Genomic DNA, 16071 nt, shown 5'->3' with positions numbered 1-16071 from the left:
ATGGGTGAAGAGGGAGGAGCTTGGCCTTCAGAGAATGCTACAGGATTCTCCATCACGTGGGAAATGAAGGTGGCTTTGACTTAGACGCCTAAATATTTAGACGCCTAAATATTATTCCTCTTATCTTTAATATAAGACTTATTTAACTAATTTAATTAGATTAAGAAAGTTAGGTAAGTTAGTTAATTATAAGAAAAGTGACACATTTTTCCTAAAACACCATAATCATCTTTCTTAATACATCATCTCTCACTTCTACTTGATTATAGTTGAGGGAGTATCCATATGGGTAATTTAGAGAAAATTGATAAATATGAGAAATGGGTTTTATATTTAGAACCAAAACCAACTCAAGAATTGGGTCCTATATTAAGAACCGGAAGAGTAATAACCTCTTCATCCCATTGTCAATACAATTAAGTTCTTTTTTTTTTGGTGAACACACTACAATTAATGGGATGTTTGGGTAACCTCAAAAGCATTTTTTAAAAGCATTTTTTTATAAATTGAGACAAACTCCTTCATATATTTATTTCGTATATCGTAAAAATACATTTAAAATTATGATTTTGTTTCTTGCTAAACACCTCTTAGTCGTGAAGGGAGAGAGATATAATATGGAGCGAGAGGGAGAGGAGCCACGGGGTAAAAACCGAGGACGAGGGAGAATTAATTGCAAGGGGCAGGGAGTAATTTCAAAAAAAAAAATAGCGGGACCCACAATCATGTTCTCTGATTTTTTTTACCAATTACATGTCAGATAAAAATGCCCCTGCTTGGAGTTGGAATACATTTATTAGACAGGGTTTGAATGAGGTGGCACTATGGGAGTACCTAAGAATTCCTCCCACTTTGAAACCCTGCACATGGAATTTATTCATTGCCTGAGTAGAGAGAGATGCTTTCAAATTCGGATTAATTTTGGAATGAGATACTCCTTTCGTTTTTTATTATAAGAGACAAATAATCAAATTATGTTGATAAAAAAAAAGTTAAAATTAGTTGAGGACAATTAATGTGTAGAAAGTATAATATTTTTTTCAACCATGCCCCCATTAATAAGGAGAGAGTATGAGAGAGAACAATTAAATTATTAAAAGAAAGAGAAGTGGGAGGGAGAGAGAGTATGAGTTGGAAACAAAATAAATAGGGGTAAAATAGAAAATCAATACAAAAAATAGAGATAACTTTTAAGTGTCTCTTATATATGAGAACATGTCATAAGCATCAAATGTTTTTAGCAATTAAGACGGACCCAAAAGGGATGAATTATGAGGCCGAGTGGTTGCAAGTATGTTTCATGAGACCGCCAAATGGAATTTGTTCATTCATCAGTTGGGACCATTCACTCTCATCTCTTGCCGCTGGCCCTATATCTGTCTTTTTCTCTATTTCATATATATATATATATATATATATATATATAATTTCCTCCATCCTTATATATATAAAAGTAAAAACTAATTAAATTAAGGGATTTATATTAAGGTCCACCCAAGAGAATGAAATACAAAAAATTCTACCACGACTGTTGTTAATCGTTGCATTTTAAGTTGTTAATGACTACTCTTTCAGTTGTCAACACATACTTAAAAAAAGAGTAATTTAATAATTGAACAAGTGGAATATCTTGCAATGAAATTCTTTGAGATTTTAGATTAATTTAATGATTTTTAAAAAAAATTGTATTTAATTCACTTATGTAGGACCCTAATGCAATTTTTTATTATATTAAAATGAGTTAGGTACAATAAATAAGTAAGAAATGTAATTTTTTTCCATGTATATTTTTATTTATAAGGATAATGAGTGAGAAAAGAGACGGATATAAAAATAAAAAAGAACAATAAATTTAATGGGGTAATTTATATTAAGGATTACAAGATGTTTTTTCTCTTTACCCTATAAATAGGATTAAAGAAGTAGATATTCATATAAATAGCTTTAACACTGAATTATTTCAATAATCATCTTTCATTTCGTACAAATAAATTTTCATGTTATCAAATTCTTATCAGCATTATCAAGATAGACTCGTATAGCTTGTCAAAAGACTCATATAATTTTCTTTTGTCAATTAACTTAACTATGATTTAATTAATAAGTAGTTAAATATGAAACGTAATTACAGACCTGAATTTTAAGAAAAATAAAAAAAGATTTCTCCTTACAAATTAAAATCAAACTATAAAGGAGACTAGCAGCTAGCTGAAATATTTCTTTTTTGGACTGAGACTTGTAGCTGGAATTGTTAGGTGCTGCATGGGGACCTCTCTTCATGTCTGTTTCATATTTTTACCCTTTTCATTCAAAGGAGCCGTGGGGGCATATCTGTCTTTTGGGAAAATGACAATCAAACGCCCGTGCATCAATCAATTAATATATCAATATATTACATAAAATCCATGCTAAAAGGTATATAAACACGCGCGCGCACACACATATATATACTCCCTCATTTCCGCAGTAGATAGAAATTAATTTCTATAATGTGTTAATTTATCTATTTTTAAAATACTCATTGTTTTATTTTTTTTTTTCGCATTTAAAACTACTCTTATTAATTACATATATAAATATATGTAATTAAAAAGAATAGTTTGGAAAAAAATAAAAGTAGTAGGAGCAAGTGAGATTAAGGTCTTCTGTTTAGAATGAAAATAATCACATCAATTAACTTTTATATCTAAAACCGGAATAATATGATTTACAAAATAATTACAATATTTTTTACTACTCACCATATATTTTTTTAAAGGCATGTATCAGCCATCTAGTTATAATAATAAATAATATAAATTATTTTTCTTTTAACCACGCAAAATACCCCAAAAAAGTTTTTAAAAAAACCTATTTAGTCAAACTTATATCGTTAAAATATCTTAATTTTTTAAAACACATCTTAGGGATCCGATAATTTAAAAAGAAAAACAGAGAGCGAAAAGACAAAAATAATCTCTTCCAATATTATTCATTACTGCTACTATTTATGCTTTCGAATTTTACAATTGATTTCAATTATGCATCAGGTGCTTTGAATGTTAGGTGGATACTTGCAGAGCTTTCAAGAATTATCACTTACTCTATCTCTCGTTATATTATATATATATATATATATATATTGTGTGTGTGTAAAATATCATCTTATATTATATACATATATATATACTACCTCTGATCCTTAATATAAGATGTTGTTTAACTTTTATTTTGGTTTTAAATATAAGACTCCGATTCATTTTGTCTCTTATATTTATGTATTTTTTTCAAGATAGTTCTTCTAATAATAGTAGTTCTAGCTAATACATTTGATTAGCAAGGATATTTTAGGAAAGACAACATCTATTTAGGACAAATAACTAATTCAACTTACTTCCTTAGTCTTCTCAAATTAATCAACTAACTTTTATAATTAAGACTGAAGGTAGTATATAAAAGGTACGCTGTTTGATTTTGTATGCCTAATAATTGGAATAAACTACCTTAAAACATGTTACTTTGGCAGGGATCGATCTTTTATTTTAGATTATTATCAAGTCCTTACGTCATTAGAAGGAATTTAAAAAGAAGACCAAGTTGAACTCAACATTTATGCACAACTCTATCACTTCAAGTTCGAAATAAACTAAAAATGGGTTAAATTTTAAGTTGTGACCACAATTAATCTATATTACTATATAACCTTCTAAACGTTTTTCTTTAAATTTCACTCAATTATATTGAATATTAGATACAAATATCTGAAAAAAGTATATCATCTTTACCTTTGCAAATCAATATATCAATGCAGCTTTGTTTACAAGTTATGAGTATTGAGTAGTGTATCTTATTGGTTAGACTTTGTATAACCACAAAAAAAAAATATCAATAATATTCCAACAGTATATGCATGTACTAGTTTATTAGGATTTTTTTAAAGAAAAAAACGTGTTTACACGTGAGGACACAATTTTTGGAAATGTCAGTGTCAAGTTGTGAACTTGACCAGACATCTTTTTGCGTTGTGTTTGTGTCGTCCCTAAAATTTCCATCATTTAATAGAGATTATCTCCATAAAATACAACGGCAGTCAAAGTTCTCAAATTTGAAAAATGCTGGCCGAGTATCAAAGAGCTTAGAATTCAAAGAGTGTTTCAAATAGTTTATCACCAAACTTTCATTATTTACAATGCTTTCAATTTGATTCTTAAACTAAACTTCTAAATTTCAAGACTCAAATGATATATGCGTACCTAAATTTGAAAATAACTGGAAGCTAGAATACGTCAATTGTTAAGTTTATATTACTCATAATTGACCATCATATTTCTTTGACTAAGTTTTTAATTTCTTTAAAAGGGTAACAGTGTTCCTGATTAAATATCATTTGAATTCATGGCATGAGTAAAGAATATCGCTTTTTAAGGTAGGTTGGCAAACCTGAGAATCACTGAAAAAAAAGTGTTTTTATAAAATTCAAGATAAAACTACTTTCACGTACTTAATTATTCGTTTACTGTAAAATTATTTTTTAAAAAGTTGATATAAACATCCTTTTGATCGTCAGAAAATTTTCCTAATCTCAAGTCCTAAAATGTCATTATGTTCTTCACACTGACAAGACCTTTGTATGTCATTTTCCCTTCTTTATTTCCTTATCATTATCGGTTCATACGATTGTCTCAATGCAGTTGGGAGAATAATACATAGAGCAATATAATGTCGAGTGGCAGATCCTAAGGTTACACCATCCACATGGTTGATGATGTTGTGGCAAACTTGTAAGTTCTTCATTTGGGGAAAAAAAATAACATAAGACGAAGTTGGATTAAGAAAGGTATATCAATGGTTATCTCATATATAGAAGAGTTGATGACAAGAAAAAGGAAATGTGAACAACGTATTCCATTGGATATTCGATCCACAACGTAACGTCTGGCCACCAACTTGCAAGTGATCATCATCTGGGCCACAAGCAAACAATTAGGTTGCGATTAGTAAGAAGTATTAAAAATTAGGGGTAGGGATTACGATTGTGATTGAAAGAATTTATTAAAAGAGTATTTAGCATAAGAGATTGCTTGTTATATAGGATTAGCCAAACCTCTGTATATAGGATTGGAGAATACTATGAAGGAAGTGGTATTCCCCAATCTCACCTCTATGAATTTGTCTAATCCCATATAATAAACAATTACTTATGCTAAATACTATTTTAATTATTTTTTTCAATTGTAATCCCAATCTCAATCCCTTATTTTCAATATTTTGTACCAAACAAGACCTTAGATTATTATATATCCAAACGTCTTAATTACATCTCAGGAGGTATTTGAGAACACCTAAAAATATTTTTAAAAAACACTTTTCTGCGAATCGAGACATACTTCTCTACATATTTATTTTGTATATCATAAAATCACTTTTAAAATCATAGTTTGGTTTCCACCCAAAAACTTTCTTAATCTAATGTTAATGGGTCATGTGAATCATAATTAATACTCCTCCGGTCCTTAATATAGGACCTAATTGTTGAGTTGTTTTGGTCTTAAATATAAGACCCATTTCTCATATTTATCAATTTTCTCTAAATTACCCCTATGGATACTCCCTCAACTATAATCAAATAGAAGAGGGAGATGTGGTATTAAGAAAGATGATTATGGTGTTTTAAGAAAAATGTGTCACTTTTCTTATAATTAACCAACTTACCTAACTTCTTTAATATAATCAAATTAGTTAAATAGGTCTTATATTAAGGACCGGAAGAGTAGTATATAGAAAACTTGTTAAGATTACATGATTGGCTAGCTATAGAATCTCAACAGATATGATCACAAGTTTGATCAATCAATAATATAATTCATGAGTAAATTATAATTTACTTATTCGCATGGTTTGTCTCAATTTGCTGTTCAGGTATGTGTCACTCAACTAAGATAATTAATAATGTCTTCGGTATTCTATTATTTTTAATTATTATCCAGAATTTAACATAAACAAACATCCTTGCTACTTAAAAACTTTAATTAAATAACCCAACTTAGTAAGGGCGTTTTATGTTCAGAAAGATGACAAATGTTTTTTTTTTTTTATGCCAAGGAAAGAAGATAAATGTATTACATATAACAACAAATTCATATTAGCATAATTAACAATAATTATCTGCCTAACTTCAGAGTTTATCCATTTTTTAATTAAGTTTTTGAAGTCGAAACAATAACTTGTATGGCGTTCAATATTTCAACGCGCACAAACACACACATTCCTTCCATTTTTATTTGTCATTTTGTAGAAAACAAATCTATTAGGTGTCATTTTAAAAGTAGCCAAGACAATATGTACTTTCTTCGCTAGCTTTAATTTTGTTTTTTTTATGGACTTCATTATGGAGAGAAAAGATGAAATGAAATAATGAAATATTTGTTTGGTAGGAAAAAAAATGTTACACACACACACAAATCGTAAACTACAAGTAGAAAGAAATGGATGGAGTACCCTTTAGTTTATAAAATTGATAAAGTCAATATTTAATAACGTTAAATAATCAACTAGACTTTCGTGCACAAAGATTTGTTTTGAGCTGGATAAGAAACATCATTAATTAATGGGCAACCCCAAGTTAAGCATATTCTTCTTTTGATTTTTAATTTTTATAAAATTGCACTAAAAAATGCTTTAAGGTAGTGGATGTACCAGAAAAACACTTCATGCTACTAGATGCACCTGGAATAATCTAGATACATCTTAATCCTAAATTTACGATTAAGGTATACTTTTAATCATTTAACTTTATATATAGTTTTAATTTGATTCCTTAACTTTAAAAATTATAATTTTAGTCTTTTAATGCTAAAACTGCTCATTAATGAAAAATGATAATATTGATATCTTGAATGTTATAAAAAACCATCATTTCAAACTAATAATGTTAAAATTTAAGAACTACATCAAACTGAAATCTTGCATCAAGTTGAAGCACCCAATATATACTTTTCCCTAAATTAACTAGTGTAACACATGTGTATATTGATTAATTCGATTCACGATAAAATTTTAAAACGCGTAAATTTCAAGTTAATGATAGAGACAAATAAATGAGCCGATCGATAGCGTGTTTAGATAATAAATACTCTTCCTCTTAATATTAATATTGTCTCAAATTACGTTACTTAATTGGATAAATAATAATATATGAAAGTCTCTTTGTTACGCGTATTTACAGTACTATCAGTCCTAAATATTACCACGATTCGTAAAACCAATTTAACACGTCTGATTTCATATGCAATTTAGGGGGTGTTTGACAAGAAGGAAAAGTGCTCTTAAAAAGTACCCCCTCCGTTTCTTATTATAAGAGACAAATAACCGAATTACGTTGACAAAAAAAGTAGTTAAAATTAGTTAAGAACAATCAATGTGTAAAAAATATAATTTTTTTTCAAAAATGCCCTCATTAATAAGGGGAGAGAGCATGAGAGAAAACAATTAAATTATTAAAAGAAAAAGAAGTGGGAGGGAGAGAGAGTGTGAGTTGGAGATAATAAATATGGGTAAAATAGGAAATTAACATAAAAAAGTAGAGACAACTTTTAAGTGTCTCTTATATATATGAACATGCTATAAGCATCAAATGTCTCTTATAATAAGGAATGGAGGGAGTACTTTTTTGCAAAACGAGATAGACTCCTCCACATATTTGTTTTGTATACCGTAAAAGCATTTTTAAAATTACGATTTGGCTTCCATTTAAACACTCTCTTAGAGATAGATTAGAGTAATCAATATCTGGGAATACACATTTATCATTCTCATGCGTGATTTTCAATTAGTAATATTTGAAATGGTATGTTATGATAACTTTTTTTTAAAAAAAACAAAAGAATCTTCAATTGTGCTGAAGAATAACAATAAAAAAAAAAATCAACCGTGGGAAAATAAATCAGATTTTTAGGTTTTGGGTCTAAGCAGTATTATCAGCATGGGCTATTATTGGGCCGAGATGGTTAACCCATTAGAGATTGGCCCTTGGGGCCGTGAACTGGGCTTAGTCTTTTTAGCCAGAGTTAAGTGGGCTTATTCAAATGTCCAAAAAGTGAAATAAATGGGCCTATAACGCAAAAATATCAGCGCATTTGTTACTCTCAAACTTGAATATATTTACATGTAACATACTAACGAAGTTAGGTTTAGCAGAAAAGACTAGTTTTTTATAGTATGGTGAATTAAGGTTTAACTCTTTATTTGGAGAGGTGCTCACATTTAGTGTACGACAGTGCCTCGAACAGGATTCTCTAATAGGAGGATACCTATGTTTTAGCCCAAAAAAAAATTATTTACATAAAACTTAGAACTGGTAATATGGGTTGAACTTGTGAGTCCAACTTGTCAACTTGCGAGTCCAACCTGTCAACTTGCCAAAAATAACAGGTTAGGATTGATCAAAAGCCAACCTGTAGTAAACAAGCCTTTTTAATCCACACCGCCAAGCCCGCAACTCGTCGCGAGTTAGCCTACCAACCCGCAAGCTAACCTACGTTTATTTATTATTTATTATTTAAAATTTTTAATTATTATAATTATATTATTATATATTATATCCTATCTAAAAATTTTAAAAAATACTTATATAATTTATTTGATGCTTTCAATTAGATATTTCAAGGAAAAACAAAAAATTTATTATTATTTTTGGACATTATATAAAAAAATATTAAAAAGTAAAAGAAAATTTCCCCAAAAAAAAGTGATGGGCCAATCCTCCAACCCGCCTTGTTGGGTTAAGGTTCCACCGAGCCTTTTCAGTCCAAGCCGTCACGGGCTCAACTAGCCACGGTTGCGGGTTGGCTCATATTACCAACATTATATAACATAAAATCTCTAACATAAAAACAGAATTGGGTTTAGGAGATGAGGTTAGTCCCTCATAACATGGTGAACCAAAATTCAAATCCCTGTTAAGAGATATGCTCACATGTAGTGCCTGACAGTACCTTGAATAAGATTGTCTTTAATAGAAAGATACTTTTTTTAAAAAAAATTACATGTAACATAAAATCTCTAACAATTCACACTTGGTTATGAGTTTTTGACAAAAGAGAATTATAACTTTGGTGAAACTCTTTTTTTTTTTAATTAAAATTCCGTAGTACATGGGACTCACCTATTAGAATATAAAACCCCGAAACATTTATTATAGCTGACCTCCAATAATGTATTTCGGTAAGCCTATGCAATGCAATTCTTGAATTTCTGCAATTTTAGACATTAGTAATATAGCAAAAAGTTGAAAAATGCTAAAAACAAAATGTGTCCCATTATTTATTGATAAATGCTTGAAAAATAAGCATCCTCATCCAGCATGCATGCTATCACTTTCAAACACACAAAAATAACAAGAAAGCTTAGCTTTGAACCTAAGCAATGAAAATCACCCCTGAAAATTATGTGCATCTCTCTCCTCATTTCTTTTCTACTCTTGTATCTCTTTCTCATTCTTCTTCTTCTTTCTTACTAGTGCACATTTGTTTTTTAACTGAGGTAAAAAGAACTAAACGTGAAAATTATTCTCAAAGCAAGCAAACTTGAACGTTAATTTGTTGTGTTGTGAACAGCTAACACATTTCAATAGGCCCATCTCTATCAGTACCCCCATGTATCTTCCACTCTGTGGTCATCTTTGCGTGGGGAGATTTAAAGCAAGGAACAAAAAACCGGACCGGGTATTAAACCGGTTGAGACAGTGGGTCAAGGGTTACTGGTCGGACCGAGGTCGGACCGGGGTCGGACCGGTCATATTAAAATAAAATAATTTAATTCATAATATTATGTATCTTGTTGATAAAAATGCAACCAGTAAAGGATATACTCCTCATCAATTGAATACGATGTATCTTGTTGACTCCATCTTAAAACTTTAAAAGTACTATCAATTGTGATTGAGGGGGGGCAGAAGCAAGAACGGTGAATGCTGTTTATAAGCTTATTTGTTGCGATGCCTTAACATTAATTTACTTACAGTTCCAAATTCCAATGCAAGGCAAGTATATTTTTGCCATAAATCATATCCTCTATCTCTCAACTAAAGATTTTTCTCTTGTTAAAATTAAAAACGAAAAAAAGATACTTTTCCTAGGTACAATCTTTACATACGCAGCAGCGTAGGAAATAACCGGTTATCTCCTCCCTTCCCAAACCTTTCGTTCAACAGCAAAAGAGAAAGAAGGCACAATCCAGCTGAAAGGGAAAATATTTGAGCTTACCCACACACAACTTAATGCATCGAAGACGAAGGGAACGCTAACTTGCGATGAAGCGATTTTGGGGCTTAGACCTGCGGCAACTTGCGATGATTGCGATTTTGCATTTTGGGGCTCAGACCCTCAGACTTACGAGCTTAGATGTTGAGGGAGACCGGAGATCAGACTTGCGAGATTGCGATTTTGGAGCTCTGCCGAACAAGGAGCTCTGCCGGAGATCGCCGTGCTGTCAGTGACGCCAGGGAGCAAGGATTTTGGAGGAGGTGATTTTGGTTTTAGGGAGGGAAGCGAGATGCTATTTTGCGAGCCAGAGGAAATGGGGAATCAGATATTCAGATTCGGGGGAGGGAAATAGGGGGAAGTCGACGGGAAAGGGAATTAGGAAAGGAAGAAGGAATTTTTTTTTTAAAACGGAACCTGCTGACCCAGTGAACCGGGATTACCCGGTTTTGTACCGGTTATGACCGGTTCAACCGGTTCTTTACCGGTTCGATAGGATCCCGGTTCAACTCCTTAACCAGACCGGACTGCAGACCGGTTCACCGGTTTTCCGGTCGAACCGGCCGGTCCGGTCCGGTTTTTTTTCCCTTGATTTAAAGTGCAAGTTTTGAAGTCAATGGGATTTGAACACTTGTCGACCAAAACGCCAGAAAAAAAAAAACTGAATAAAATGTTCTTTTGTGCAATATTAAGGTTAACCGGGAAAAAAGGGAAAGACAAGTTGGAAGTTGGAAGGAGCAGCCTATTTATAACACAAATAATGAAAACAAAGGTTGCTGTGACAGCACTATTTTCATGGCTCATGTTCTGTGTCTCATGAGCATACAAATTTGTTTCTTTCAGGACATCATCCTTCAGACACGTAATTCATTCAACTGTACTATTGGACGCAGACTAAGACTTGTTAACAGCTTCACATTTAATTTATTGTCCAAAAAAATCAAAGTAAGAGAAAAAAAGTGAATGTGGTATTGGTGGTACTCCTATTTTTTTATGTCATATATTTATTTATTTTTTAAGACCAAAATATTCACTTTATTTTTAATTTTCTGTAAAGTTTCAGTTTGGTTTCTTAATTTTAAAAAGTATATTTTTGATCTTTTAACCATAAAATTATTAGTCTTAAATGATGTTTTTTTTATAACAATCATAGTTATTTTGAAAATTAAACTTAATATTTTAGTATTTAGTAATATTTTATCAATATTTAAAAGCTTAGTATCATAATTTTTTGTTAACAGTTTTAGGACTTGAGACTAAAAATTTACTTTTTAAATTTAAAGTACCAAAATAAAACTTGTGTAAAGTTAAAATATTAAAAGTATACTTTAGTCCTTTTCAATTAAAATAATATTTATAGTTATTGCACATGTTAAAAGTTTCACTAAAGAGTAGTTTCAATATATATAATTAATAAAAATATTTTAAAATAAATAATACCAATTTATTATAAACAATCAATTTAGCTAACATCTATAAGTTAATTATGCATGTTATTTTCGGAGGTAGGATTATAGTTTGATTGGGTCAAAGGAATGAATGAGGTGAGAAAAGAGGGAAATAAAGGCAGGGTCCAAACGACAGCCCTATGACCCGACAAAACCTGACTATTCAAAAAGCTCAAAAGACAAAAACTGCACCCCCATCATGTCTCCACATTTTCCTCTCTCACCCAAATTCCCTTCCTTCTCACCAAAAAAAAAAAATCACATAACCTCCAATTTTAAATCAAAATAATTCATTGTAAAAAATTATATATATGAATAATTTCGATGGTCATTTTAATTTAAAATACCGAAATTTCGTCTTCGATTGATTATATATTGTATGCAAAGTAGCGTAGGGAAAAGGCAAAAAAGGGGAATGAAGAACAGAAAGAATGCCCTAATATTCACGCCATGTTGACGGACTCACATTCAAACAAAGAGATCCTTCTCCTTCCTTCCTTCCTTCCTTCCTTCCTTTATCTCTTCAATAGCTTTCTACTTCATGGGGACCATCATTTCTTCACTTCCTCAACTTTCTTTTGCTTTCTTTCTCTCCCAAATCTTAATCCTCCATTTCTTCACACTTATCATATACTACCTCCTGTCCTAATTTTAAAACTCATTTGACTTATTTAAAGAGATTAAGGAAGTAAGTTAAGTTAGTTATTTGTAATAAATAAGTATTGTCATTTCTAAAATATCCTTACTAATTAAGTATATTGGCTAGAACTATCATTATTAGAAGGATTATTTTGGAAAAAAATACATAAATATGAAAGACAATATAGATTGGGGTCTTATAATTAGAACCAAACAAAAAATCAAACGGGATCTTATAATAAGAATATGAGGTAGTACTTTTAATAACAATACTTTATATATAATATTTACATGTCATGCATCAAAGTTCAGAGAATATGAGGAAAAAGAAGGAGGGGGATAGGCTCTGCAGGAAAACACCTAAAAAGTAACGCTCACTACTCTCTCTCTCTCCCCCTCTCTCTTTGACCACTCCTTCTTCTTAATCTCATGCTTTTCTCTCAACTGCTCTTGCATCTAATTAGTTTTATGATGCTACGTATCTCTCATTAATTGAATTTGGAATTGTCATTTCCACTTTAGCACTACCTCTGCATGTGTCCTTTTCTCGTATGTTTATAACCAAACTCATGTTAATGTTATCTTGAGCTTTATCTTCCCACATGCTGACATTATATTTATGACATCGTTCATACCATAAAATACATTTGGAAATAGTAATCCTGCGTGAAAATGTTTAATCTCCCAAGTCTTAATTAAATTTGAGCTCAACACCCCACTTTAAATGTCATTATTTGGTCCTACTTTAAAGTGACACAAATGTTTTATAAAATTTAGAGCAGGGGCTATCCTATTTATAAATTATGAGATTTGATTCATTAGACTTTGGAGAATAAACAAGTATCAACTTCCTTGATCTTCTGCCTGTTCATGAGCAATTATTTTACTTAACCAAATATAAAACAAAGTTAGTGTGAATCACATTCAAGGCATACTGTTTATTATGAATTTATGATAAAATAATGGGTTGCTTTTCAAAATTTTTTAATTATGTGTATAGATGCATATATTAAAATTTTATATGAATGTATGTTCGCAGAAAGTACAAGCAGAGGCTTGCTTGATCTTAGGGTCAACCTGACCTCTCTCTCTCTCTCTGTGTGATGAGTTTGAACTTTGAAGGCTTGAAATTTCCTTCAAGATTTAACTATCATTCAAACATCGCTCTCTCTTTTTGCTCCTTGACTTTGATCTTACAATATCTCCTTTTCCATTTTAGTTTTTACTGTGAAGCGTCTTACCGAAACTCTCTCTCTCTCTCTCTCTCTATATATATATATATATTCATGTATTTATATGTATATGCTTTGCTAACTTATACGACTGTCCCCTCTCACTTTTGTTCGCCGTCTGTCTCGTGCTCTGTTTTCCTCTCTTCCTCTCTCGCTCATAGGAGCGGAGCCGAAGACATTCGCAGTTTCTGATTCATCCCTCTCAGGGCTCAAATTTTCGCTCCATGTCAAAAAATAGCAAAAGGGTGTGTTTCAGTCCTGATGTCAACGAGAAATCAACCGTCTTTCTCAAGCACGATGGCGACGGTGGCAGGTTGTCGCCGGTGAGCTTTTTGCTGCGGCTAGGAGAGACGATGATGGCGGGAGCTATGAAGGTTGTTTCTATAAGAAGAAGATCTTCAAGAAAGGTGTCTTCTTCCACCATGGTTAGGTCACGTTCCTTATCTGCAGGCTCTTCTGATTCTCATCGAGCTGAAGCTGTTGAAGATTGTATCGAGTTCTTGCATTCTTCTTCTTCTAGAGAGAGACCCAGTTGAGAATCTATTATATGTTATCCCAGAAACATGATATGGCGTGAAAAAAAAAATAATATTGTGTTTCGATGTAATCTGAGGATTGTCTTGTTTTTGTTTCTGAAGAATTAGTCCTGCGTTGGTCGTTCTGTAGAATTTGAAGAGATGCTCGTCTGATTTTTGATGAATTTGTTCATGAAATGAGTAAGAAACTAGTTAGATAGAATTGCAAATTGCAATCTCTTATTGATTAGAGTTCTCTGAGAGTCAATCTAATTCGCCACCATATTTTTGGTATGATTTCCATTTTTTCTGTTCTTTTTTCGTCTGCCATTTCATCTGTATTTGACCAGTGACTAACTGTTAACAATTAATTAGAATTTGAACTGCAACAAAAGGAGGAGCTGGACAGAGGCTTGTACCACGTAATTTTTTAGTTTTGGAAGAAGGTAGGTTCAGAAGATGAAAGGAAAAAAAAAATGTTTCCTTAACGTCAACAAAATAAAAAGAGATACCTAGGATTTACGTTGATTTGCAGTATCATTTCAAAATTACTTGCTAATTCAACCATGTCCACTAGATTGCCCAAAAGAGGTTGGAAATCAGTAATGATGTTTAGCATCCATGACTTACTGACTACGTATTATAATTTTAATCCATCAGAAAATTATAAACTTTTATCTATCTTAATCATTCAGTCATAGAAGGTAACCATTCTAGAATGATCATGCTCCAAAATCTTGATAAAACTGAATTTCCAGAGGATATATAATATTTTTGATTTTTTAATAATATTGACTCAAAAGAATCTGTTCATTTAAAAAACTTTGTTTGGCAACAATGAAGTTTCAGTCTTCCACAACGTTGAACTGTGAGTTCACTTTTTTAAAAATCATATAGTGCCACTTAGTTTAATGCAATGCAATCTCTGAAAAAGTTGCAGAAGAAAATGCAACTAATGAAACCACTCGGCAATTTTAACAGGGAAGAATCAAGATTCTGAAAACTCAAGCATGATCCATCATTACAACACACAGTTCTAAAGCAAAAGCGTTCTCGAGTACCAAGGCCTCCTCTACGTATAATTGAACATGTCAGACTCGCAGTCATATTCTGAAATATCAAGCACTATAAAGTAATATTTTTATGGTAATAATGTATTCTGTATTTAAAAGATTCTATGCAGGATATCTCACTTTTTTTGTTTTAGTAATTCTTTATTTTTTTTTTAATTTTTGCTCAAATATACAGACTACTTTTATTATTGTTGAAAGAAGAGAAAATTACTTTGAAGTCCAACACAAGAATTTTAACTGTCAAGTCTCATGAAATGCGAAAACAGCTCTCAAGTCCTAAGGTTCTTTTTTTAATATGTAAATATGTTTTAATACCCAATTATCAAAAATACCCTTCTCTACATAATTAATTCCAGCGTATAAGAATTTTGGGATTGGGGGGGAAAAAAGAAAAACCCAGCGTGAGTAAATATGCAAATGGCAATCCACTGCTTTGCCACACAACCTTTTGACCAGAGGAACTGTAGTCCAATAGCTTATTGCTGAGGGATGAGGGAACCCAGGCTAACATCTTTCCATGCAAATACAAAGTCATGTCTTCATGTTTCTCCAAAGCCCTATTCTGGGTGCTCTGGTAACCGTGCCCCCCCTTAAAGCAAAATAAAAGGTAAGAACTGATGCAACCCTACATTGTTTCTTTCGCAGTAACCTCAAGTCTTTTTGTCTTGTTTCTGTCTACTGAACTCTGCACAACAGCCCATGTTAATTCTTTACCTTCATGCATTTAGTAAAAATTTTTACAGAAAAAGGGTGTTACTTATACACAATATTCACAAATGGTCAATCGAACAATTTATCATGAGATTCCATGCTTTAGTGCAGGTTGCTATGAGATGAGACTTGCAATGCAGGGTTCCATTTTTCTAGTTATATTAAAAGATGTATCTCTCATATTTATCTTTATATTCATTCATTCATAAATATAT

General features: G+C 31.6%; 1 long non-coding RNA gene across 1 annotated transcript; it reads left to right on the top strand.

Moving 5' to 3' along the window:
* Positions 1-12643: 12643 nt before the first annotated feature.
* Positions 12644-14366, top strand: LOC114727973 (uncharacterized). Its single transcript, XR_003738625.1, has 2 exons — positions 12644-12692; positions 13365-14366. It is a non-coding gene; the product is annotated as an uncharacterized LOC114727973 (long non-coding RNA).
* Positions 14367-16071: the final 1705 nt, after the last annotated feature.

This window comes from Neltuma alba, unplaced genomic scaffold (assembly GCF_004799145.2).
Source record: "Neltuma alba isolate B1F8T4 unplaced genomic scaffold, ASM479914v2 tig00012515_pilon, whole genome shotgun sequence".
In the NCBI taxonomy this organism is placed as follows: domain Eukaryota; kingdom Viridiplantae; phylum Streptophyta; class Magnoliopsida; order Fabales; family Fabaceae; genus Neltuma; species Neltuma alba.
Note: the sequence above shows the minus strand (reverse complement) of the source record. Positions and strands in the feature narration are given on the sequence as shown.